Source organism: Echinops telfairi, unplaced genomic scaffold, assembly GCF_000313985.2.
Source record: "Echinops telfairi isolate 266 unplaced genomic scaffold, ASM31398v2 ScPeMD7_3533;HRSCAF=4204_0, whole genome shotgun sequence".
Lineage (NCBI taxonomy): Eukaryota > Metazoa > Chordata > Mammalia > Afrosoricida > Tenrecidae > Echinops > Echinops telfairi.
In genome coordinates, this window is record NW_022107431.1 from 29,943,808 (window position 1) to 29,955,052 (window position 11,245).

Consider the following 11,245-nt stretch of genomic DNA (forward strand, 5'->3'; position numbering starts at 1 on the left):
GATAGAAAGAGTGATAGAGCTGGAACAATATCATTAATATCACATAAAGTAAAATTTTACTGAAGATCATACAACTATGTTTTCAGCAGCCACGAGTGAGGACACATTGCATTGTGTCAACGTGTGGCACAAGACTTCTTTAAAACTTTGTGAAACAAGCACATTACTTTGAGGACTGAGTTGCACTGCACCCAAGCCATGGCACATTCAATCACCTCATATGCATGAAGGTTGGACATTGACTAAGGAAGTGAGAAGAAAAACTGATGCACTTGAATTATAGTACTGGTTAAGAAAATATTGAAAGTACCTTGCACTGGAAAAAGAACCTAGCTATTTGGAAGAAGGCAAGGATGGCAAGACATTGGGCATGTTGTTAGGAGAGACCAGTTCCTGGAAAAGGACATCAAGCTTAGTAAAGTAGAGGAGCCATGAAAAAGAAGAGCACCCTCAATTAAAAGACTGTGGCTGCAACCATGGGCGTGAACATAAAACCAAAAGGGAGGATGGCGCAGGACCAGGAAGTGTTTTGCTCTGTTTTGCATAGGGTCGCTATGAGTCGGGATTGCCTTAATGGCACCCGATAGCAACAGAATGAATGAATAGACTGTCCAGTTCTGAGAAAATAATCACTGAAAAGATGATCAAAAACAGTGGCATGTTGTCAGATGTATGTCAAAAGATGAACTAGGATTATCATTTCTTGGGAATTAGTCCCTGAAAACTTTGTGAAGGATAGAAGAACATTGAGATAGAGTACTGGTACGTAAATCACTCAGGTTGGAATGCCCTGAAAATACAACTGGGGACAAGCTACCACCTCAGAGTTGGCTATAATGACGTGGACAGAGTGAAGGTTGGAGGATCTTCATTTGAGGTGTGACTCAAAATGAAAAGAAACAGCTATAAATATACACTCAGAATCAGAAGGTAGAATGTACGAATCTAGTAATATTGGAAGTCATAAAAAATGCAAGAGACTGCATAAAGATTGATATCCTAGGAATTATTAAACTGAAAGGGACTGTATCGGCCACTTTGAACCTGAGGATCATATTGTTACTGTTCCAGGACTGACAAATTTAAAAGGAAATATATCACATTCCCTATCAAAAAGCATTTCAATATCTATCCTGAAGCACAATGTTGTCTGTGACAGGATATTTGTATGCATGCAAATAAATCCAGTTAATACAATTAGTATTCAAATTACCTTCCAACCATTAACATTAGTGATGAAAAATTGAAAAATACTATCAACTGCTTTGGTATGATATTGATCCACCCTCAATGGACATGCATGGATGATACTTGGTGGTTGGAATGCAAAAGTTAGAGGGAAAGAAAAAGGAACAGTAGCTGCGAAATATGGCATTGATGATAGAAATGAAGCTGGAGATTTTGTGATAGAATTTAACAAGATCCACAACTTTCTTATCGCAAATAACTTTTTTCAACAACATAAAAGATGGCTGTACAAAGAGACCTCACAAATGGAATACACAGAAATTGAATTGATGACATCTGCAAGTAGAGACATTGGACAATTCAATCTCATTGGCAAAATGAGGCCAGAGGCAAACTGGAATAGAGAATCAATGACTCATATGAAAATTGAGGTTGATGCTGAAGAAAATTAAAGCACGTCCACAAAAGCCAGCAGGAGCTTTTTGACATGTTGAAGATGAATGACAGAGGTGTGATGTGACAGCATGTACTTTATGTGTGAAGAAAGCAAAAGTTCATTAAACAGCCAAGGACAACAGATACAAAAGGATTAAGGTGGATGTCAGAAAAGACTGAAACTTGCTTTTGAGCATGGGTTCATTAAGGCAAATGGAAGAGACGGTGAAGGAAAAGAGCTGACTGGAACATGGAAAACCAAAAAGGAAGAACATTCTCAACATAGCTCAAGCTGAAAATGAAATGAAGGAATAAAACAACTTCAAGTTGAAATACTGAGGGATTCTATAGACAAAGTATTTTTAAAATTAAAGAAATATTGAAAGAAAATGTAGGTGATACACAAAACTATAGTACCAACATGAAATGGGAGGCATTCAAGAGATAGCAAATGGCCCAAAACAAATGGGAATGAAGAAAGAGGTAGAAGTTACACTGAAGGTGTTCTGAAAAAATCAGCCTCCAGATACTGAAAGAATATCGATTGAAATGTTTCCACAAGATGATGAAGCACTGGAAGCACTTGTCTCTGCCCAGAAATTTGGAAGTCCAGATGGTCAAGCTGACCAATCAACTGGAAGAGATCCATTTTTGTGCCTATTTCAAAGAAAGGTGACCAAATTGACGGCATAGATTATCAAATAATATCATTAATATCACATTCCTGCAAAACCCTTATCTTTATCCTATCAACCATGGTGGTAGTAGTACATTATCAATGAATTGCCATTAATTCAAGTTGAATTCAGAAGAAGATGAGGCATAAGGGGTATCATTGCTGGTGTCAGATGAATCTTGGCTGACAGCTGAGACTCCTAGAGAGCTGTGGATTGAAATATTGACTGCAATAATGGTTCAAACATAACAATAACCGTGAGGATGATGCAGGACTGAGCAGTGCTTCCTCCTCTTGTACATAAGGTCCCATGAGTCTGAATTAACTCAATGAAACCTGGCAACACAAGTTCATAAGTCTCAAAATAAGCATTCAATGTATAAAATATTGTTTTACAAAATAAACAGCTCACTGTAACCACCACCCAAATCAAACCACAGAATAGTATCAAAATCAAACAAGTATCCTTCATGCCTCCTTCCTAAGAAGTAAGTACTATTCCAACGGTTCTCTTAAGACCTTTCACAAAGTTTTCTCATAACATTTTTTGTAGAGTTTTATCAAAACCTGATGTTTCTCATAAGATCTGCTTTTGATCCTAATATGATTAGAATCATTTTCGATGCACTCATTGGTCTGATTTCTGTACAAAATAGCATGATGAATATTGAATGTCTTTCTGTCCCCAAGCCATTTTAAGAAGAGCTAATCCAGACATCATACCATTCCAATGGTCAATCATAAGAAGCAGTGTTGTACAATTGCTACAACCATCAGTTTAAAAATATTTTCTTCCTTCTTGAACTCTTTGATATCAGCTCTTCCTAACCATTCCCTACCTCCCCTACTGTACCCCTCCCCCCAGGAAACTTTATTCTAGTTGTTGTCTCTATGGATTCAACTATCCTGGTTTCATATACAGTAAAATATAGAAAAACACAGAACAGAGAGCCAAGAAGTTTACAACAATGATAAAATACAACAGATATAAGTCAATCTATGTATGCAAACCACAATCAATATTTCTCATTGGACAAAATTGTCCCCTTATCATCCATTCTTATTAATCGTTTTCCTGCCTAAGGCATCCATTTATCAACCTTTTGGCACTATAAAAATTTTTTGACTTATTGAATGCCACAGAAACCTACAAAACATGCTCTTTATATCTGACTTTTTATCCCACACATTGTTATTGAATGTTATATAGCTAAATAATAGTCCATAAAATAGATATACCTGTTTATCCATTCAATTGTTGGTGAATATTTGAAGTTTTTGCATGTGTTGCAATTACAAGTAAAACTATTATGGACTTCCAATGTCAGCCCCAATATGCATTGTTCCTATAACTACAACAAGAGCTGGAAGTCTAAAAATCAATTATTTTTCTTGGATGCGTCAGAGACCTGTAGATCAGTCTTTTGGACTACTTATTCTCTGGCATCTTCGCTTTTGTTGATTCTCCTTTGCTTTGAACAAGTGGAGTGCAATCATTGCATCTTAGGTATCTCACTTACTATTTATTTGAAAGTGACCTAAGATTCCATTTAGTTAAATAGTATCATTTAAATAAGAAACACAATATTAAACAAATATTTAAATAAAAGAGAATATATGTAAAATATCATTATTTAACTCAGAACTTATTTATTTTGAAATTTCTGTGTAATGGTTTGTAAAAAGGCAAGGTTCGGGTAAACATTTGGTGGCTGAGAATGGATTAATCCATCTTCAGTTGTTTCGTTTGGGGAAAATTGATTTGGGACTCGACTGCCTCTCATCTCGTGTGCCTTCTCGAAGGGACTTGCGTTGATGTCTGGGTTCTACTGTATGTTGAGTACCTTCTGACCTGAAAGCCTCATCTTCTGACACCGTTTTTGTTTCTTCCCATGATGTTTCCATTATCTGAATATGATTTGGTTCTGTCCATACTGTTCTCAGTGACTACATCCTCAAAAGTGCGTAGCCTTCTTCATAGTCTGGAAACTGTTGAATGGTGTTCCCTTTGGGTAGCTCCGCTGACATTTGTAATACTGGTGGCACAGCTTTCAGCACTACAGCAACAGAGATGCCACCACAAGATAACAAACTGGCACTATAGTAGTGGACTCATACCATAACCAACCTTTGTGATTGACCAACTCAGCATAATGGTTTCCATGTTCATGTCTGTCCTGATCAGTTTCCTCACTCTTTTTTAGTGATGCATAATATTCAATTGTGTGAATGTACCATAATTTTTTTTTACCCATTTTTCAACTGATGGGCATTTGGGCCATTTCTAGCTTCTTCCTTTTATGAATTGTGCTGCAATAAATATGGAAGGGTATACATCAGTTCATGTTTTGTCACTTACTTCTTTGGGGTATTTGCCCAGCAAGTTAATACTAGTTTTATGGTATCTCTCTTCCCAGTTGTTTTAAGTAGCATCATAGTGCATTCCACAGTCATTTTACGTATTTACAAGCCCACCTGCAGTATATGAGTTCCAATCCCTCCACACCTTCTTTAGCATTTCTTGTTTTTAAAATTTTAACTGCGTTCTCTTCCTTCTTTTCTTTTTCCCTGACCTTTGGTTTTTGGTGTGTAATATTCCATTTTATGATCAGTCATTCCTTATTTATTTCTTTGTTCTTTTTTCTCATACGAAACATATTTTATTTCTCAGAGGTTACTGTCATATCATTTTAGAGTACTTGATGTATAATAATCTTCCACAGTATACGTAGCATTCCTCTCCCCATGTTTTTACTCTTGCCTATCCTATGTTTTGAAAACATATGGCATTTTTTGTTACTTTCTTTAAACCATGTTTTTACCTAGGGATTTTTCACTCTTCCTAACAAATTAATTGAATTTTTTTTAATAATGCAGATTTGCTGGCAGTGAGTTCCGTTTTTGTTTTCTCTACAGCATTTTTTCATTTTCCTTGATTTTTGAAAAATATTTTTACTTCATGTAGAAATCTCTGTCAATATTTGTTTTGTTGTTTGGTTTTTGCTTGTTTGCTTTTTTATTTGTTTTGGTGTGCTATTGATTTAGGTCCATTTTTCATTATGCTTATTTTTATTCTACAACATAAAATATATTTCTTTCTATGATTGTTTTCAAGGTCATACCATCTTCCTTCTTTATTTCTATTAGTTTTTTCCATTATTTATATATTCTTTTGAAATTTCTGTATGCATAATTATAGATAAAATGTTAGTTTTGCTTCTTACTCTCAAATTCTAATGTACAAGGGTAAGTAACAAAGCATAAAAAGCATTGCTATTAGGATTCCACAGCATACATATTTAGGTTTATTCCAAACAGTATGTGCTTAAACATGTCTCTGATTAGTGGATAACTTCAAACAAGCATTCTTAGTAGTGCACTTGTGTTAGTCTCATAAGGGAGGGTATCTTTGAGTTGTAGGCAAAAAAGGAAAAAGATTTTTGAGGTCAGGGCTAATCAAACTCAAACGGACATCTTCCATATCAGTAGAGCATTACAATTAGTTTATGGGAATTCTGCCTCAAATAAAAGAAGTTATTAAGTAGATCAAATATTTGAAGGAGGATCACTAAAACCTCAAAGATGAGCCAATAGAGGAAAGATTGATAATCACTATAAATGAAACTGGCTGAAGGCCAGAAACTCATGAAAGGAGACTATAAAATTACCACTGTTGTGATAACCATTGAAGTAGAGACTTTACATGATTCAGCATTTCAAATATAGAGTGAACATCTTGGCCTCAGCAAATTCAGTGGATACCAGAAGTGTTTTGTGAAGATCAGTTAGCTCAAAGAACTGGTGTTTCTTTCATTTTTTAAGCAAGATTAAAGTTAATGAAGATAATTTTGTAAAATGAATACTAACCAAGATGTATTTTGGCTTTACTCATATAATCCAGAAAGTAAGTAAGGTACAATGATAATAGTGGTTTCCAGGAGAATACCCTGGGACAGTGCATTTCAGGGGACAGAGATCACCTCAGAAGATTAGGGTGACAAATTTATGTAATTCCAAATTGGGGGTCGGGTGGAGGCAATAATCTTTATAGATTTTCTCAAAGGACATAGCATAGGGTGAACTTATTATGAAGAAGTTTTAATGAACTTGAAAACTTCATCCATGAGAGAAATTCAGGAAAGTTATACTGAGGATATTTCTTCTTCCCACATAATAGTGCAGCAGGCTATTCTATACGAATTGCATTGGCCAACCTCAACCCTGAGCCTCTGATTTTGCCCTTTCAGACATCATTTTGTTCCCAAAACTGAAAGAACATTTTTAAAAAGAACTCAATTTGTGTCCCTCTGGGATGTCAGAACTGCTGTTTTGATTAGATGTAAATCGAAGAACGTAGAATTCGATGGAAAGGGTTACAGAAAACAAAACACCACCTTCAGAAGTGGGGGGAACCCACATGGGTGATACATCCAAAACAACAGCTTCACATTTTTATATTTTTGTTTAATAAATGTGCCTAAGACTTTGTTTCAGGACTTTTAAAAAATTACCCTCATATTTATTTATATTTTCTCTTTTGGCTTATAACAATGGCCAGGACCTCAAGTACATTAACTTTATGTATATTGTTTGTTTTCCAGTATAATGTTAAATAGAATAGTAATAGTTGGCATTCTTGTCTCAGTTCTAATTTCCTAGGGGGGAATGTTCGGGAAATGGACCAAGACCTTACCGTAGATCAATCTATATAATTAAAGAAAGACAGATGCCTAAGTTTAAAACAAGGTCATCTGTTTGCAAGTGTGTTAGTCTTGGTACTTTAGAGAAACAAATCCACAGACTCATGTATAAGAGAGAGTTTTATATAAAGGCTAAGCGCGCATCAAGAAAACATCTCAACCCAGTGCTGCCCAAGCCCACAAGTCCAACATTAACCCATTATCCCATATGTCCAATACCAATCCACAAAGTCCTCCTCCATCTCACAAAACATATGCAATGATGCCGACTGCAGGAGGAAAGCTAAATCAGTGAATGTGTAAGCATCTCAGCGCTAGCAGGGGTCTCCACATGGCTGCTCTAGCACCCAGGGCTGCACTGGGGTAGGTCCATGCAGCTTCTCCTCAGGGATGTCTTGCAGGAAGTGAGCCTTTCCAGCTGAAGCAGGGAACTGGCTAAGGCAGCTGCACCCTGGTCCAACCATCAGAAAGCAAGAGACCTGAAAACTAGAAAGGCGAGGCTCACCCAGCCATTTATCCCTCTGCCCTTCAATTAACCCCACATGTATTTATCAGCCTGGTTGGCACAATAAACTAACTACCTGAGCAAGGAATCCACAAAGTTATCTTCATTTTAAAAGCTGGGGCACAAGTCTTAGAATAGACTATAGGCAATGCATGGACCTTGATTCCTTAATCAATTATAATTAAATGTATTCATTTTTAAAATTCAGAGTCATAATCTAGTCCAATATCTGAACATTTCCACTACAATAACTCATAAGAGATAATATAAAGCAACTCCAGGATGCATTTCATTTTTCAAATACTTAGTTTAAAATCCCATCTTTTAATGATTTTTACATATATTCTCTTTTATTTAAATATTTGTTTTTCTCTAGGCACTGCTTTAGCCATACGCATGACTTAAAATTAGGTGAACATCCTTAGAATGGGGTCCTTCTCTTTCTAAATGACCTTCTACTTTATCAAGCATTGTGTCCTTTTACAGGGACTGCTCTGTTCTCACATTAGAGTAAAGGTGGTGGTGGTTGGCGCAGGTAATTGTCTTTAACTAAATGGAATCTTAGGTCACTTTCAAATAAATAATAAGTGAGAGGTTACCTAAGATGCAATGATTGCACTCCACTTGTTCAAAGCAAAGGAGAATCAAAAAAAGCGAAGATGCCAGAGAATAGGAAGTCCAAAAGACTGATCTACCATTCAAGCTTCAGCTTGGATGGCACGAAAACCAAAGGAACTAGATGGTGGCTGGCCACACTAAATGGGATCATTAAAGGGGAGTCTGCACAGAGCAGGAGAAGAGGTGGAACAAGATTTTTTTTTCAATAAAAGGAACAAGCTTACTCATAAAATGGAGACTTCTTGAACCCTTGAGACTGCAGCCCTTAGGCCCTTAGGCACTCTCTAAGCCTGGATCTAACCTCAACTCTGATGTTCAACTTTCAGCCCCCAAATAGGCAGGCGTGTAAGATAAACAATAACATGCATGTGGTGTGTATTCCTTTGAAAAATCTAAAGGATGGAAGTTTCCCAGGGATAAAACTCAAAACACAGGACGGGATAGCAAAGAAACAAATGAAAGTAGTTAATATAGTCAGGGAGAAAATGTGAAGAGTAGAATTACATTCTGAGAGTTGCAGTAGATGTAATACAACAAAAAGCTTACATGTATAAATTATTGCGTGGAAAATAAATGTTCTCTGTTGATCTCAGCCACATCACAATAAAAGATATATGCTGCTCTATATACAGGCAAGTTGTTATTGTGAGGTGTCCTTGAGACCATTCCTATTCATAGGCACACTACATAGAACAGGAAGCAACAACAACAACACTTCTGACCCAGGGCCGTCCTCAAAAGTGTGGTGATGTTTGAGACCATTGTTGCAAACACTGTGTTAATACATCAAATTAAGGGTTTTCTTCTTTTTCAATGACTTTCTGCTTTAACAAGCATGCTGTCTTTTTTCAGGGACTTGTCTCTCATCCTCTATTCTTAGCAACTCAATGCAAAACTTAATGTACCATAGTGCAGCACTTTGGTCCTTAACACTGGTCAATTCTAGATATTTTATGTAGGTAGGATTGTAAAATATTTGTCACTTTCTGAATGAATAAATTGCTCAGAATATTCTCAAAATTTATCCATATTATAATATATATCAAGACTTGCTTTCTCTTTCTGAGTAAGGTTGCCTTGTATGGACGTAGCATTTTGCTTATCCATTCATCTAGTGATAGATGTTTATGTTGTTTTCAAGTTTGACTATTGTACATAGTGTTTCAGTGAGCATTGATGTTCAATTTATGCTGTTGCTTTCCAACCTTTGGGGCATATATCTAAAAGTAGAATTATTGTTTCATACGGAAGTTCTATGTTTAACTTATTAAGGAACTCACCTGTTTTCCACAACAGCTGTACCATTTTATAATCCTGTCAACAATGAAAGCATGCACTATTCTAGATAGTTTTGAAGACAGCTACTTGGCCATTGACTGGAAGAGAGCCATAGTTGTATGCATTCCAATAAAAAGGTGACACAACAGATTGCACAAATTATAGAACAATACCAATGATGTTATATGCAAGTAAAATTTTGCTGAAGATCACCCAACAACAGTTGCAGCAGTACATTGACAAGAAACTGCCAAAACTTCAGAATCTGAAGAGGACTTGGAAAAGGGTTATCGTTGCTGGTGTATAAGGGGGTGCCACCCCCCCAAAACTGGAAAAGCTGCTCTGGGTAGAGCTTTCATAGAACGCATTTTGTCTGCTAGGCAAGCATCAAAAAGCTCACTCTGAGTTAGGGCACACAGTGGGATCTCCTGGGAAGGTTCTCTGTGGTATCAGTGAATTTTTCATAAAAGCAGTTTCACTCAAACCTCATTTTCTGTGATGGCTGATTTAAGAGAATAGTATGCAGCTATGAAATTTTGTTTCCTTCTCGGGAGGGAAAAAAAGCAGAAATTGTTGTCATATTAAACACAGCTTATATGGATAGCACTATGGGAAAAACTCAAGTGTAAGAGTGGTTTTTTCATTTCAAAAAAGGTGAAATGCCAATTGATGACAAACACCATTCTGGACATCAACTTCCTGAAAAAACAAAATTATCAACTCCTAGTGCATTTGGACTTCCTTCCCATGGCCAGACTTTTATTTAGAGGTTCAATCTTTTTATTTAGAAGTTATGTGGTAGTTACATAATCTGGGGTACATTTGAAGATTAAGAGTCAAGGGGTGGAGTCTAGCCTGTCAATCAGGTCAGAGTCAATGAGGCCTCTGTGTGGGCATGGCTTTCTGCTGGGGATTTTGGGAACGCCTGTATTCCTCCTTGGAGACAGGAGACACACTCTCTCTGTTCACTCCCTAAGAGACAGCCCTACAGAGAAGACACATGGAGACAGGCTGATGGAGCTGGACCTCTAGGAGCAAAGCAAAGTGGAGACCCCTGCCAGTGCTGAGATGCTTACAATGCCACTGGATCCACAAGACTTTCCCCCTACTAGTCTGTGATCTTCCTGCATTCGACGTCACTGCATGTGTTTCATGAGTCCAAAGAGGACTTTATAATTGGTATTGGACATATGGGCTAAAATTGGACTTATGGACTTGATCTGGACTGGGCTGGGATGTTTTCTCAATATTCAACTGCTTTTTCTTATACACATATGTCTATGGACTTCTCTAGTCTACCCGGACTGACACAGGTTCTAATCAAGCTTTTTATTTACAGGTTCTGAAAAGATAGTGTAACAGTATGTGACAAAGAAGTCCTGATTTATGGCAGATGGGGCCTGGTTTTGTCACCATAACACTGCACCTTCTCATGCAGCCATTTCTGCATGCCCGTTTTTTGGCAAAAAACAGCGAGCCTCCTTTTCTTCATGCACCTTACCCACCTGACCTTGCTCCATGTGACTTCTTTTTCTTCCCATGTATGAAAAAGGATATGAAAGGACAGCAATTTGATGAAGTAGAAGAGGTGAAGTAAAAGTGAGGGAAGTGCTATCATCCATCCAAACAGATAAGTTTGAAAAATGTTTCCAAGAATGGAGTCATATAAAATCACTGAAGACAAATGGGTACATAAGCAAATGTGGTGAAGAAAGCTGATGGTGCCCGGCTATCAAAAGATATAGCGTCTGGGGTTTTAAACACTTGGTGATAAACAAGCAGCCATCTAGCTCAGAGGCAACAAAGCCCACATGGAAGAAACACACCAGTCTGTGTGATCATGAG